The sequence below is a fragment of the Zingiber officinale genome, chromosome 11A (assembly GCF_018446385.1).
Source record: "Zingiber officinale cultivar Zhangliang chromosome 11A, Zo_v1.1, whole genome shotgun sequence".
In the NCBI taxonomy this organism is placed as follows: Eukaryota; Viridiplantae; Streptophyta; class Magnoliopsida; order Zingiberales; family Zingiberaceae; genus Zingiber; species Zingiber officinale.
This window is the reverse complement of record NC_056006.1, coordinates 55,123,676-55,141,196: the sequence shown is the minus strand read 5'-3', so window position 1 is coordinate 55,141,196 and position 17,521 is coordinate 55,123,676. Positions and strand designations below refer to the sequence as shown.

Here is a 17,521-nt window from a genome sequence, read left to right as displayed (position 1 = left end):
TCTTTGTTTCTATGATGTTGCCTAGTTTGTATCGATTGGATCTTGAATGATTAATTGTGATTAGGGCTTAATTCTCATTCTTGATTGATTGTTTGGATATCTTATAGACTTTGTAGAGATTAACTCTCACTCGATTTTCTGAGGGATCCATGTGACAGGTGCAAGCCCGTGTAAGGACGTTTGAGGGATAACCTTGAAGGGGAAATGAGAATATTCAAGAGGGTAGGATAGATTTTATGATTCAATCATTGTATCTTTATGGGTTAAGAAGCTATAAATTTCTATGTTGATATCTGAGGGAAGCATAGTAATAGGTACAATCCTGTGTATGGACAACGTAGGTTTATATCTAATTGATCACATTTAGGTACATTTTCCAGTCCTAAGCCGGTTATCTATTGCATGAGAGAACCGATAACCTTCTACAAATATTAGACAATTGAGAAATAAGAATTGGTAAACCATACACATTCAAGAGATTTTACAACGAAATCAAAACTCCTAGAACCTCCCTTTATCATAGCTCGAACCCCAAACTCTTGTTTGTTAATCTTTCATTTTAGATTTGTTTTTCATCCTTAGTATTTGAAACCAATTGATTAGTTGTTTAGCTAATTCGCTTTGAAATTTTCTAGTGCTTATTCCAGTCCCTGTGGATACGATAATCTTTTATATTACTTGCGACATTTCCGTACACTTGCGGAACGTGACAAGTTTTTGGCGTCGTTGTCAGGGATTGCGCTATAACATTAGAGATTATCAATTGATTAGACTAAATATAACTTTTCTTTCTTTCTTTTGATTTGCATATTTATAACTAATTGTTAGAATTCTATTTTCATAAGTTTTTCCTTTCTTGAATAACATTCTTGACAATTATTTTTGTTGCAATTCTAATTCTAATTCTAACTTTGTATTCTTGATTTCTAGCACTCTAATCTAACTTTTCTCTATTTTCTCTTTTGATCTACTTTCTTTCTTCTTTTCTTTTGTAAACATATCTTGCAATTTTTAGCATATGAATTATTCTAGACATTTTTCTTTTTCCTTTTATCTTTTCTTTCTTGTTTTCATTATGCACTTTCTTTCTTGTAATTTAAATTCTGCATTTTCTTTCTTACTTTTCATATTGCATTTTTTTTCTTGTCTTTGATTCTTCATTTCTCTTGAATACCCATGAGCACTAACATGTCAAGCAGGCACATGAGAAATTTTTCTACACCCTTTTCTGTAAGATTTTTATCTCCCATTGTGTAACCTCAAATTAAAGCAGAAAGTTTCCAACTAGACCCAGAGATAATTTTCATGATACAAGGTCACAAATTTGGAGGAGAAGTATCAGAAAGTCCTTATCTGCATCTTGAAACATTTTTAGAGATTTGTGATTTGGTGAAATGTGAAGGAGTATCAGCAGATGCAGTTCGATTGATGGCATTTCCTTTTAGTATCAAGGATAAAGCAAGGACTTGGCTATATTCTCTCTGTCCTCAAAACATCACAAGTTGAGAACAATTGGAGAAGTAATTTCTGAATCATTTTTTCCCTCCAAGTAGAACAGTGTATATGAGGAATTGCATAACAAATTTTGTTTAGGCATATGGAGAATTATTATTTAAAGCATGGGATAGATTTAAGAGTCTTCAAAGGTAGTGCCCTCATTATGGTTTTGAAAAATGGTTGATTTTGCACATATTTTATGAGGGAATTTCTTTCTCAGACAAGAATTTATTGGATTCATCAGCTGGAGGTTCTTTTATGGACAAAAGTGTAGATGAAGCTTATTCATTAATTGATCAAGTGACATTGAACCTCCATGAATAGTCGAACAAAAGTTGGATGGAATTTCCCTCAGATATTCAAGAAGTGCAAGCCATAAATGTAAGAGAGCCTGTCAAACAAAATGAAATTTAACCTCCTAAAAATGTTGAAATTCACAAGTCACAGAGTGAGGAGTTCAAACATTTGGAGGCAAAGCTTGATAGTATTGTTTCAAAATGGTTTAAAGAAGATCCCCCTCCTACACAGTTAAGATCTAATGAAAAGTGTGATGATGTTGGGTTGAGAAGTGGTAAAAATCATGAAGAACTTCTGAAGAATGACATGTTTAGAATTGAGGAGAAGAATAATATAAGATCACAAGAACTCAGTTCCATTTCTCTAGGAAGTTCCCAAATGCCACAAGTACCTTTCCCTCAATGATTAATCACACCAACACTAGATAAGCAAGTTGGACCTCCTCCAAAAGCTCAAAGGGAATTTGGGAAAAAGGAAGTTCAGTCTTTCCCAGGACCTTCACTAAGGGTTCCTTTTCCACAAAGGTTAGTGGGGGTCAATGAAAATAAAGACTTTGGCAAATCCTATGACACTAATATGGTTGAGTGTAGATTTTTGAATGTATATGAAGATGAGGATTTTTCAGATGAGGATTTTATTGATAATAGAGTGGTAAATAAGTTTTCAGATCTACCTACAAATTTTATAGGGTGTTATAATGATATTGAATTTTCAGATGATGAATGTGATGTGGTAGATCAACTTAAAACTGCAAATGAAGTTATTGATCCTCTTGTTATTGATTGTCCTATTGAGGACATAGATGTTGGTTTATTTTTTGATGTATGTGTTGATGATGACGATATGGAAGAATGTGTAGGGAGCTGTGTTGTGGAAGCAGCATCTCAAGGATCACCACCTTTGTCAACACAACCCTTAGAAGTTTTAAGAATTGATCATATTGTGGAACAATGTGTAGAGACTTATGCAGAGCTAGCAGAGTCTCAAGAATCACCATCATTGATATCATCAACTCCTAAGCTAGAGCCAGAACCATCATTTGATTCAGAGGAAGTCACATCTGTTGGTTGCTACTCGGAAAACCTATAGGTTCCACTGTACAACAATTTTGTACAAAGGTCTGAACCTTTTCCTAGCTACCATGTGTTCTTTTAAATTAAATTTTGGATCGCCTGCGGAACTTAACACGTTTGATCCAAAACTTAATCTATTTGTTCTTTTAGGTTTTGACTTGGATCTCCTGCGGAACTTAACACGTTCGACCCAAGTCTCCTTAAGTTATTAATTCCATTAAATATTAATTTCCATAAAAGGTTCCCAGTACTGACGTGGCGAGGCACATGGCCTTCTTGGATATGGGAGCAACCACCACCGACTAGACAAAACCTTTAATAGAAAGCTAATATTTATTTCCTAAAATAACTTTAGGTTAACCAAAGAGAACAATCAAATCACAAGGAAAAGAAAAAAACAAAAGAACACAACTTCGAAAAAACATATTCGAAATACTAGAACGTAAGCCTCTTGTATTTGGTATTATTTCCATAAATAACTAGCATGATGCGGAAATAGAAATTACTAGTTATACCTTGTAGAAAAAACCTCTTGATCTTCTACCGTATTCCTCTTCTAACCTCGGACGTTGTGTGGGCAACGATCTTCCAAGATGAGAAACCACCAACCACCTTCTTCTCCTCCAAGCAAGGTTCGGCCACAAAAGAAAAGCTTTACCAAGGAGAAAAACCAAAATACTAACCAAGCTCCAAGAGATGCTAGCTTTCTCTCCTTCTTCTTCTTCTTCTCCGAGTAGTATCCGCCACCACAAGAGATTCGGCCACTACAAGAGGAAGAGAAGGAGATGATGGCCGGCCACACCAAGGAACAAAAGAGGGAGAGGAATAATAGATGTTGTGTCTTGTGAAGGCACCCTCACCCCTTCTTTTATATTCCTTGGCCTAGGTAAATTAGGAAATTTAATTACAATAAATTTTCCTTAATTTCCTTGAATTGATTTAATTGAGAAAAATAAAATAATATTTCCCCAATTAAACAATGATGGCCGGCCAAATCAATAGGAAGCAAATTGGACAAGTTTCAATCAACAATTAAAATTTTCCTTATTTGTTTCGGGAAATTTTAAAAAATAAAATTTCTCTTTAAAATCTCTTCATGGTTAATAAAAGGAAATATCTATAATTTTAATTTTATTAACATGTGAATAATTTTAAAGAGAAAATAAAACATCTCTCCAATCTACAAATAAGGAAAGAGATCTAATCTCTTTCTTTAATCTTTTGTAAATCTTTTACAAGAGAGATATTTTAATTTTAATTCTCTTTTAAATTAAATCTTCCACATAATAATAAACATTAAAATTAAATTTTCTTTTTAATTAATTATGGCCGGCCCTACTAGCTTGGGTTCAAGCTAGGGCCGGCCACCTTAAACCCAAGCTTGGTTCCCAAGCTAGCTTGGCCGGCCCCCTTTAGGTGGGTATAGAAGGTGGGTATATGTGGGTATAGTACTTTATAAATAAGAGGCTACGATAGGGACCGAGAGGAGGAATTGGTTTTGGTCTCCTGATAAAATTAAGCATCCCATGTTCGCCCCGAACACACAACTTAATTTTATCAATGATAATTCATTCCACTAGAGAACTATCATTGAACTACCGCACCAATCCCAAATTACATTTTTGGGCTCCTTCTTATTATGAGTGTGTTAGTCTCCCTGTGTTTAAGATATCGAATGTCCACTAATTAAGTGAGTTACTGACAACTCATTTAATTTATATCTAAGTCCAAGAGTAGTACCACTCAACCTTATTATCATGTCGGACTAAGTCCAGCTGTGGGGGGTAGCATTACAATCGTTATGGGCTCCTCTTGAGGACATTATCAACCTAGTATCACTAGGACACAGTTCCTTCTATAATCAACAACACACACTATGAGTGATACCATTTCCCAATTTATCGGGTTTATTGATTTATCGAACTAAATCTCACCCATTGATAAATTAAAGAAATAAATATCAAACATATGTGCTTGTTATTATATTAGGATTAAGAGCACACACTTCCATAATAACTGAGGTCTTTGTTCCTTTATAAAGTCAGTATAAAAGGAACGACCTCAAATGGTCCTACTCAATACACTCTGAGTGTACTAGTGTAATTATATAGTCAAGATAAACTAATACCTAATTACACTACGACCTTCTAATGGTTTGTTCCTTTCCATTCTGGTCGTGAGCTACTATTTATAATTTATAAAGTACTGATAATCATCTTCCGTATGTGACACCACATACTATGTTATCTACAATATAAATTAAATGAACAACTACAAACAAATGTAGATAATTAGACCAAATGTGATTCTTTATTCATAATGAATGTTTACAAAGCTTAGGCTTTCAGTATACACTCCAACAATCTCCCACTTATACTAATGACTAAGCTGCCATATCTTCTACCATACATCTGATTCCCATTTCCTCCACATGCCGATCGAAAGCTTTCGCCGGAAGGGCCTTAGTGAAAGGTTATCCGCTGATGCAATCTTGGCGATGACAACTTCTCCTCGCTCACGATATCTCGTATCGGTGGTACTTGCACTCTATATGTTTACTCGCCTTATGAGCTCGTGGTTCCTTCGAGTTTTTGCACCGCTATTATCACAATAAATTGTGATGATCTTGGGCAAACCAGAATCACATCTAAGTCCATTAGAAAGTTCCCGAGCCATACCGCTTCTTTAGCCGCCTCGGAGGTGCTACATACTCGACTTCCATGGTTGAGTCCGAACGCATTCGCTTAACACTCCTCCATGAAATGGCTCCATCTCCTAAAGTAAACACATAGCCGATGTAGACTTACTATTGTCCCTATCTGATTGAAAATCAGTGTAACCCACGGGTAGCAAATCATCCGCTTGGTAAACTAGCATATAATCCCTAGTCCTTCTCGGTACTTTAATATATGTTTTACCGCAGTCCAATGTCCTTGTCCGTTACTCGATATCTGCTGACCATGCCTACGGCAAAGCAGATATCGGTCTCGTACATAGCATTGCATACATTAGGCTTCCCACAGGAACTGCTTTCATGTCCTCTATCTCTTTTGATGTCTTTGGAGACATCTCTTTAGATAGAGCTACTCCATGTCTAAAGGTAAGAAACCTTTCTTGGAGTCTTGCATGCTAAAACGAGCAAGGATTGTATCTATATATGAAGCTTGGGATAGACACAACATTCTTTTCTTGCGATCCCTTATAACTTTGATCCCAAGAATGTGTGCACATTCTCCTAAGTCCTTCATATCAAATTGTTTGGACAACCATACCCTTACGATAATACCTTGACATTGTTGCCAATTAACAAAATATCATCTACGTATAGTACAAGAAATACCACCACGTTTCCGTTACACTTCTTATATACACAAGACTCATCCGGACTTTGAATAAATCCATATGACTGGATTACTTCATTAAACCGGATGTTCCAAGACCTTGAAGCTTGCTTCAGTCCATAAATGGACCGATTGAGCTTGCACACTAGATGCTCTTTGCCTTTTTCAATGAACCCTTCTGGTTGCTTCATATGGATGTTCTCTTCAAGACTTCCATTAAGGAAAGCTGTCTTGACATCCATTTGCCAAATCTCATAATCCATATGAGTAGCAATGGATAAGAGTATCCGGATAGACTTAAGCATGGCTACCGGTGAAAAGGTTTCCTCATAATCGATTCCCTCTTTCTGAGTGTACCCTTTCGCAACAAGCCTAGCTTTGAAGGTTTCTACCTTCCCGTCTGTCCCTCTTTTCCTTTTGTAGATCCACTTGCATCCAACGGCTTTTACACCATCAGGTGGTTCTACAAGCTCCCAAACCTTATTAGAGTACATGGACTCTATTTCAGAATTCATTGCCTTTTGCCAAGATGCTGCATCTATATCTTGGAGTGCTTCGTCATATGACCTGGGATCAGGTTCATGTTTACCCGGGATCAAGTCCGAAGACTCTCCCAAAAACATGAATCTTTCAGGCTGCCTCACAACCCTCCCACTACGACGAGGCACTGTCTGTGGTTGTGTATTATGTGTGACACGTGTTGCAGTCTCTTGTGGTACTTCATCTTGTACTGTTGGTACTGAAGTAGACATATCCTCTCTAAGTTCTTCTAAAACAACTTTACTACTGGGCTTGTGATCCATTATATAGTCTTCTTCTAAAAACTGGGCATTGGTGCTAACAATGACCTTCTGGTCTTTAGGACTATAAAATAAACCACCTTTTGTTCCTTTGGGATATCCTACAAACACGCGAACTTCTGTACGAGATTCTAACTTATCAGCATATGCTGGACTACCCCAAATCCGAATATGTCTTAGACTGGGTTTTCGCCCATTCCACAATTCTATGGGAGTAGAAGAAACTGATTTAGAAGGTACTAAGTTCAGAACGTATACTGCTGTTTCCAGAGCATATCCCCAAAATGAATTTGGTAATTCTGAATAACTCATCATTGATCTAACCATCTCCATAAGAGTCCTATTCCTTCGTTCTGCCACACCATTCTGTTGGGGTGTTCCAGGTGCAGACAATTGGGATTGAATCCCGCCTCGATAAGTAATTCCTAACTCCTAAGAGGTATTCGCCACCACGATCTGATCAGTAGTGTCTTGATACTTTTACCTAGTCGTTTCTCCACATCAGCCTTGTATTCTTTGAACTTATCAAAGCACTCGGACTTGCGGCGCATTAGGTAAATGTATCCATATCTTGAATAATCGTCTATGAAAGAGACGAAATATTCAAAACCTCCTCTTGCCTGGACAGACATAGGACCACACAAATCAGAGTGAACCAACTCTAACACTTCTTTGGCTCTATACCCCTTGGCCTTGAACGGCCTCTTGGTCATTTTACCTTCCAAGCAAGATTCACAAGTTGGAAAATTTTCCAACTCAAATGAACTCAAAAGTCCATCGGCTATAAGCCTCTGAATCCTACTTAAGTTAATATGTCCAAGCCTTAGATGCCAAAGATATGCTTGGTTCATTTGCGAAGGTTCTTTTCTCTTATTAGAATTAGAAGATGAGTTATAAATTTCCATGTTTTGCTTTGTGGAAGAAATTGGATTTAAAGTATACAAATTGCCAACTAATGTACCAGAACAGATAATCACTTTATTTCTTTTAATAACTACATCGTTACTGAAAGAAACTGAATATCCATCTAAAAACAGTTTAGAAACTGAAATTAAATTCTTTCTAAAACTGGGTACATAAAGACAATTTCTTAAAACCAAATTTCTATTTCTACTAAAAGATAAGTAGACGTCTCCCACTGCAACAGCTGCCACCTTAGTAGCATTGCCCATGTAGACGGTAATCTCCCCTTCAGATAGTCGTCGGGTTTCCTGGAACCCCTGCAAGGAATTGCAGATGTGACGGGGGGCTCCGGGATCTACACACCAGGTGCTGGTAGATAACACCGCTAAACATGTTTCAACAACTAGAGCATGAGATATACCTTTGTTTTGGTTCTTACGAGGACAGTCCGCCTTCCAATGTCCTGCCTGCTTGCAGATGAAGCACTTGCCCTTCGGCTTCTTCATTCCAGCTTTAAATCCCGTACGCTGATGAACCAGCTTGTTTCTTCTTCTTCTTTCCTTTCGGTTTAGAAGTAGAACCATTTTTAGCATAGTGAATTTGAGCATTGTGACGAAATAATCCTTCTGCTGCTTGAAGTTCTGTCAGTAGTTCCGCTAACCCTCTTATTCATATTATAGTTCAGGCGAAACTGCTCAAAACTTCTAGGTAGCGTTTGGAGGATCATATCGATCTGGGTTTCCCCATTAATTTCTCCTCCAAGGATCTGTATCTCGTTTAGATAAGCCATCATCTTTAGGATATGATCCCTCACAGGAGTACCCTCTTGCATGGTGGCTGTCATTATCTTTCTCATGGCTTCTTGCCTAGAAGCCCTATCCTGATGACCAAAGAGTTCCTTGAGATTGTTCATAATATCATAGGCTGTTGGTAAATCTTGATGCTGATGTTGCAATACATTTGACATTGAAGCCAAAATGTAACACCGTGCCATCTCATCTGCTTTTACCCATTTCCTATGATATTCAATCTCCTCTTGGGTAGGTGCATCAGGGCACTGCTCAGTCAGTACATATTTATAGCTTTCAGCAGTAAGAACAATGTCCAGGTTTCTTTTCCAATCTATGTAGTTTGGTCCAGTAAGTCTATTCTGTTGAAGTATGATGGACAGTGGGTTGAAAGACATCCTAAGAATCACAAATAACTTTTGGTCAGAACTCTAAATTTAGAATAATATTGATTCCTCAAACAATACTATTTTAAATTAACCAACACCTCATCACACCGTGAATTTTGTATGCCACGTTAGTGTAGACGTATACAAATTCAACATTTGTAAAGGAGGGTTTTAACCCATTAATTTTATTATCTTGTCAACCTAACTTTTTGACAAATAAAATTAATAGTTGGTATTATTTGGTCACACAAATAATAATAGTGACTCCGTTGGGGAGGATACTATTAGATGTGTCTAAGTGTATACCATTACTTGACACTAAGTCCATTAATAAGATTATGCCCCTTCCGTTGGGAAGATCACACGCTCTTAATTAATTTCCTATAGTCATCCAAAAATGGAAGTTTGTTCTAGTGATCCACAAACAAGCTCATCCGTTATGGAGGAAGGCACTCAGAGCCAACGCGCAAGCTTGTTTGCATCACTTACAAACCAGTAATGGAGACCATGGGATTTATTTAAAAATCCCTCTCCCACTTAGTTATTTATAAATGAGGAATTTTAACTATGCTAGCCTACTAAACTTGTAAACTAACATGCACACACAGCATAATATAAAAGCAATAAATAGAAAATCTAATTTTCAACTATTATGGCTTTTATCTTTAATTGTCCTCCGTGTGTTGTCATCCGAAGCTGCTGCCATATTTGGCCACCGCCACCGGGTCTAACTGTCGCATCCATCTTGCTCTGAGTTCCGCTGCGCCTCTGGTCCTTAGAAGGTTCCACGCTTTGCAAGATTCGATCCGCGACATAAATAGAATTTTACATTTTGATCCTATATTCCATAAAAGGAATGTACATGTATCTAGATCAAAAATAAAATCCTAATAAAACTAAATACAGCTCCTGCTGTATTTTAATACAATCATGCACACACATATAAATTGCCCTTGACATGTCCAAGGGTCCAATCACACACATAATTAACTAAAAACCATAATAGTTGGATCCTGCATCCACAAAGTTAGCACATCCTACTATTATCCTGCCTAAATTATGTATGACATGTGCATAATTAAACTAAATACCAAATACACAGAGGCAAAACCCTAGCTCTGATACCAATTGTTGGTTGCTACTCGGAAAACCTATAGGTTCCACTGTACAAAAATTTTGTACAAAGGTCTGAACCTTTTCCTAGCTACCATGTGTTCTTTTAAATTAAATTTTGGATCGCCTGCGGAACTTAACACGTTTGATCCAAAACTTAATCTATTTGTTCTTTTAGGTTTTGACTTGGATCTTCTGCGGAACTTAACACGTTCGACCCAAGTCTCCTTAAGTTATTAATTCCATTAAATATTAATTTCCATAAAAGGTTCCCAGTACTGACGTGGCGAGGCACATGGCCTTCTTGGATATGGGAGCAACCACCACCGACTAGACAAAACCTTTAATAGAAAGCTAATATTTATTTCCTAAAATAACTTTAGGTTAACCAAAGAGAACAATCAAATCACAAGGAAAAGAAAAAAACAAAAGAACACAACTTCGAAAAAACATATTCGAAATACTAGAACGTAAGCCTCTTGTATTTGGTATTATTTCCATAAATAACTAGCATGATGCGGAAATAGAAATTACTAGTTATACCTTGTAGAAAAAACCTCTTGATCTTCTATCGTATTCCTCTTCTAACCTCGGACGTTGTGTGGGCAACGATCTTCCAAGATGAGAAACCACCAACCACCTTCTTCTCCTCCAAGCAAGGTTCGGCCACAAAAGAAAAGCTTTACCAAGGAGAAAACCAAAATACTAACCAAGCTCCAAGAGATGCTAGCTTTCTCCTTCTTCTTCTTCTTCTCCGAGTAGTATCCGGCCACCACAAGAACTCCAAGGAGAGGGAGGTTCGGCCACCACAAGAGGAAGAGAAGGAGATGATGGCCGCCACACCAAGGAACAAAAGAGGAGAGGAATAATAGATGTTGTGTCTTGTGAAGGCACCTCACCCCTTCTTTTATATTCCTTGGCCTAGGTAAATTAGGAAATTTAATTACAATAAATTTTCCTTAATTTCCTTGACATGATTTAATTGAGAAAAATAAAATAATATTTCCCCAATTAAACAATGATGGCCGGCCAAATCAATAGGAAGCAAATTGGACAAGTTTCAATCAACAATTAAAACTTACCTTATTTGTTTCCGAAAATTTTAAAAAATAAAATTTCTCTTTAAAATCTCTTCATGGTTAATAAAAGGAAATATCTATAATTTTAATTTTATTAACATGTGAATAATTTTAAAGAGAAAATAAAACATCTCTCCAATCTACAAATAAGGAAAGAGATCTAATCTCTTTCTTTAATCTTTTGTAAATCTTTTACAAGAGAGATATTTTAATTTTAATTCTCTTTTAAATTAAATCTTCCACATAATAATAAACATTAAAATTAAATTTTCTTTTTAATTAATTATGGCCGGCCCTACTAGCTTGGGTTCAAGCTAGGGCCGCTAAACCAGCTTAGGCCGGCCCTAGCTTGGTTCCCAAGCTAGCTTGGCCGGCCCCTTTAGGTGGGTATAGAAGGTGGGTATATGTGGGTATAGTACTCTATAAATAAGAGGCTACGATAGGGACCGAGAGGAGGAATTGGTTTTGGTCTCCGATAAAATTAAGCATCCCATGCCCGAACACACTACTTAATTTTATCAATGATAATTCATTCCACTAGAGAACTATCATTGAACTACCGCACCAATCCCAAATTACATTTTTGGGCTCCTACTTATTATGAGTGTGTTAGTCTCCCTGTGTTTAAGATATCGAATGTCCACTAATTAAGTGAGTTACTGACAACTCATTTAATTAATATCTAAGTCCAAGAGTAGTACCACTCAACCTTATTATCATGTCGGACTAAGTCCACCTGCAGGGTTTAACATGACAATCTTTATGAGCTCCTCTTGAGGACATTATCAACCTAGTATCACTAGGACACAGTTTCCTTCTATAATCAACAACACACACTATGAGTGAAACCATTTCCCAATTTATCGGGTTTATTGATTCATCGAACTAAATCTCACCCATTGATAAATTAAAGAAATAAATATCAAACATATGTGCTTGTTATTATATTAGGATTAAGAGCACACACTTCCATAATAACTGAGGTCTTTGTTCCTTTATAAAGTCAGTATAAAAGGAACGACCTCAAATGGTCCTACTCAATACACTCTGAGTGTACTAGTGTAATTATATAGTCAAGATAAATTAATACCTAATTACACTACGACCTTCTAATGGTTTGTTCCTTTCCATTCTGGTCGTGAGCTACTGTTTATAATTTATAAAGTACTGATAACATCATCTTCTGTATGTGACACCACATACTATGTTATCTACAATATAAATTAAATGAACAACTACAAACAAATGTAGATAATTAGACCAAATGTGATTCTTTATTCATAATGAATGTTTACAAAGCTTAGGCTTTCAGTATACACTCCAACAACATCTACATGTTTAGAAATTTCAGGTATTTCTCAGCAAAGTGAGGTTAGTATTTCTTGTGATCTTTTGGAAAACTTTATGGAGGTACCTATAATTGACTTTGTTGGATGTGATTCAGTTTTTATTACTTATTCATCCTATCTTGATATGGTTCTAGCTCTATACTATATAACATGTTTGTGGGAGATTTGTTTTTCTTTTGGATGTGCAGATTTCACATGGGCCAATAATTGGAAGCTCAATTTGAACCGTTTTCGACCACCTGAAAAAATTTCCAAGAAGGCGAAGATGGAGAGAGTTATACTTTACTTTGTAGCTCCTTTGATGAAAGCTCTCTACATAATAAGAGCCCTTGGTAGGAGGGTTCTAAAATATCTTACCCCTCCAAGAGTGAGATTTCGATGAATCTAATGAGGTGGTCGAGCTAATGACCTTAAACAAGCGCTTCTTGAGAGGCAACCCAAGTTCATTTTCCTTATTTTCTTTTATGTCTTTAGTTCTTTCTTTATAATAAACATGTATCCTCTACTTAATCTTTCTTGTTTATCTTATTTTTTATAGAATTCAAAGTTGTGGAGGAATGTGAGCATTGGATAGAGGAGTACTTTTAAAAACATGAATGTCAACCATTTGGAGCTCATCACTTGGTAACTTCTCTAAATTTCATAAATCTTGTCCACATTGTTTTTAGTTTTCATTGGGGCAATGAAAAGTTTAAGTCTGGGGGGATGCATTAGATGCATTTGATTTTCTTTGTTTGTTTTTGTTTTTGCTTATGTCTTGCATTTTGTTTTGATTTTTTGTGGCATACATCTTGAGAACATCAAAACTTCACTTTTATGCTTTCTAGTCTTCAAGATAAAATGTTAGCATGTTCATTATCTAGATTCATGACGTTGTAAATGATGCTAGTAGTAAGCTTTATGTACTTCTTTTCTCTATCTTGGGTAGCATGAAACAAGCAAAGAATCATATGGAGATGAGGTTTAGTCTTGGCTTGACCTTAAGAATCTTACTTTTAATACACTTTGACTTGATGCTTGAATGATTGATATCATTGAAATAGTCATGATTCATCTTGTTTGCTTAGTACTTGGTTTCCATGGTGATTTTTCAAACTTCATTTTGGTTATTGGATGAGGCTTAACTCATGAAAGCTCATTTGGAAAAATAAAAATATCCCAACATTTGTGCTAAAAGTACACTTGTGAAATAAGATTAGCCCAATGCAAATACTTATGAAAAAAATTGAAAAAGAAAAGCAAAAAAAAAGGGATATAAAAAACAGTTGTCGTGAGTCGAATCTAGCAAGTCACCTCTTTGAGACCGAGTTAGGTTACTTGGGAAATGACTGCTTAGCTTCTCTTGAGATTGAGCACACCTTTGAGACCTTGGGTTGGTTGAGAAATATGAACCAAGTGAGTGGCAAGTAAGTGCCTATCACTGGTTACTTGTCTCTCACTAGAAACATTAGGAATTCAAATTTGATGACGACTTGACTAGGACATAGATTGAAACTTGAAGGGTTTTTGAGTTACTTTTACACTGTACACAAGATACTTAAGCTTGAGCCATACTTGATTTGTTTCCATGATTATGCTTGTTATTGGAACTCTTTGATAGAGTTAGGAAAGTACATTAGGGGTTATGAATGCGTTGTAGAACATATGAATTTAGATTACAGCATTTTGCTTGAGGACAAGCAAAGGTTTAAGTCTGGGGGTGTGATGTGAATAGATTTTATATACTTTTATACATGTTTTAATGCACATTTACATACTTTGAGCTTGCTTGATCTATGCATTTTTATATTTCCAGCTTTTCTTTTAGCATATTTACTCTTTTTGTTCGGAGATCTGCTTTTTGTGATTTTTTATACACAGGAGTTGAATTTGGTGAAGATTCTATTTTCTTGGAAAAACTTATGAGCTAAGCATTAGAGAAAGCACTTGGTCGTGTGCCACACACGGCCCTGCCTTGGTGGAGTGCTCTGGCCGTGTGGTCAACCAGGAGAAACAGACAAGGAACTTGGCCTAGTCATGTGAACCTCACACGGCCGTGCCAAGTTTTGAAGCAAATCAGAGTTCAATCCTTACATGTCCGTGTGGATCTACATGGCCGTGTAAGGTTTCCAGAGACCAAGAAGGCCCTGGCCGTGTGCATCACACAGCCGTGCAGGGTTCCCAACACTTAAAAGTGTTCTGACCGTGTGAACCACACGGCAGTCCAGGTTTCCAGAAGCTGGGGCAGTCCAGACCATGTGCATCTACACGGCCGTGCTTGGAGGTCTTGATGGGAGTTGTTCACGGCCATGTACACCACACGACCGTGTATGGATCGCAGAGAGGGGAAAGTCTCTGGTCGTGTGAACCTCACACGGCCATGCCTCGGGGCCGTGTGGCGCCCGAAAGCCCCCCTCTATTTAAAGCCTCTTTGAAGATTTGAAAGGGGATCTTCTCCCCTTTGGGAGAAAGCAAGATTTGGTGGATTCCTTCCATTCTTGGGAAGATTTTTGGGCGATCTAAAGGGAGATCTTAGCGAATTTGACTCAGGGAGCGAGGATTGGATCCGATGATGGTGCTATATTGTAGATAAGTTTTCTTTCTCTCCTCTTCTTGGATTGGGATTGAAATAATACTTGTATTCTTCTTATCTTTGGTTTTCTTTCTTCGTTTTATGGAGTAGATCTTTTTGTTCTAGGATGGAGGGAGTATTTGTGAGATAAATTGATGTAAACTCTTGTGGATTTGCCATTTCTTTGTTTCTATGATGTTGCCTAGTTTGTATCGATTGGATCTTGAATGATTAATTGTGATTAGGGCTTAATTCTCATTCTTGATTGATTGTTTGGATATCTTATAGGCTTTGTAGAGATTAACTCTCACTCAATTTTCCGAGGGATCCACGTGACATATGCAAGCCCGTGTAAGGACGTTTGAGGGATAACCTTGAAGGGGAAATGAGAATATTTAAGAGGGTAGGATAGATTTTATGATTCAATCCTTGTATCTTTATGGGTTAAGAAGCTATAAACTTCTATGTTGATATCCGAGGGAAGCATAGTAATAGGTGCAATCTTGTGTAAGGACAACGTAGGTTTATATTTAATTGATCACATTTAGGTACATTTTTCAGTTCTAAGCCGGTTATCTATTGCAAGAGAGAACCGACAACCTTCTACAAATATTAGACAATTGAGAAATAAGAATTGGTAAACCATATACATTCAATAGATCTTACAAAGAAACCAAAACTCCTAGAACCTCCCTTTATCATAACTCAAACCCCAAACTCTTGTTTGTTAATCTTTCATTTTAGATTTGTTTTTCATTCTTAGCATTTGAAACCAATTAATTAGTTGTTTAGCTAATTCGTTTTGAGATATTTCTAGTGCTTATTCCAGCCTATGTGAATACAATAATCTTTTATATTACTTGCGACATTTCCATACACTTGCCGAACGTGACACGGTTATCCTAAAGGAATGAAAGATGGTTTATTTTATAGTCCTAAATATCAGAAGGTCATTATTAGCATCAATCCCCATTTTTTAGAAGAAGACTATGTAATGAACCACAAGCCCATGAGTAAAATTGTTCTTAAGGAAATTAGAGAAGACACGTCTAATTTAGTACTAACTGTACAAGATGAGATATCACAAGAAACTGCAACATGTGCCACAAATGATGCACAATTACAAGAAGTGTCTCGTCGTAGTGGGAGGGTTGTTAGGCAACTTGATAGATTCATGTTTTTGAGAGAATCTTTGGACTTGATCTATGGTGAACATGAACGTGATCCCCGGACATATGATGAAGCATTCCAAGATAAAGATGCAACATCTTTGGCAAAGTGCAATGAACTCTGAAATTAAATCTATCAGGTCTGGGAGCTTGTAGAACCACCAAATGGTGTAAAAGCCATTGGGTGTAAATGGGTCTACAAAAGAAAAAGAGGGGCAGATGGGAAGGTGGAAACTTTCGATGCAAGGCTTGTTGCAAAAGGGTATACTCAGAAAGAGGGAATCGATTATGAGGAAACCTTTTCACCGGTAGCTATGCTTAAGTTTATCCGGATTCTTTTATCTATTGCTGCTCAAATGGATTATGAGATTTGGCAAATAGATATCAAGATCGCTTTCCTTAATGAAAGTCTTGAAGAAATATCCATATGAAGCAACCAGAGGGATTCATTGCAAAGGGCATAGAGTATCTTGTATGTAAGCTCAATCAGTCTATTTATGGACTGAAGCAAGCTTCAAGATCTTGGAACATCCGGTTTAATGAAGTTATCCAGTCTTATGGATTCATTCAGTTTCTGGATGAGTCTTGTGTATACAATAAGAGTGATAGAAACGTGGTGATATTTCTTGTACTATACGTAGATGATATTTTGCTCATTGGCAACAATGTCAAAATATTGTAAGAAGTAAGGGTATATTTGTCCAAGTATTTTGATATGAAGGACTTGAGAGAATGTGGATATATTCTTGGGATCAAAGTAATAAGGGATCATAAGAAAAGAATATTATCCTTATCCCAAGCTTCATACATCAATACTATCCTAGCTTGTTTTAGCATGCAAAACTTCAAGAAAGGTTTTCTATCTTTTCAGCATGGAGTACCCTTATCTAAAGAGATATCTCCTCAGAAATCAAAGGAGATAGAAGAGATGAAGGTGGTTCCTTATGCTTCGGTTGTAGGAAGCCAAATGTATGCAATGCTATGTACGAGACTGGATATCTGTTTTACCGTGGGCATGGTTAGCAGATATCAAAGTAACCCAGGATCAAGACACCGGACTGCCGTAAAGCATATATTAAAGTACTTGAGAAGGACTAGAGATTATATGCTAGTTTACAAGGTAGATGATTTGCTCCTTATAGGTTACATCGATTCGGACTGATAGGGACAAT

General features: G+C 36.8%; 1 non-coding gene across 1 annotated transcript; it reads right to left on the bottom strand.

The window, feature by feature from the left end:
• Positions 1-1,561: 1,561 nt before the first annotated feature.
• LOC122033158 lies at positions 1,562-1,667 on the bottom strand. Its single transcript, XR_006126407.1, has one exon. It is a non-coding gene; the product is annotated as a small nucleolar RNA R71 (small nucleolar RNA).
• Between the last annotated feature and the right edge of the window lie 15,854 nt (positions 1,668-17,521).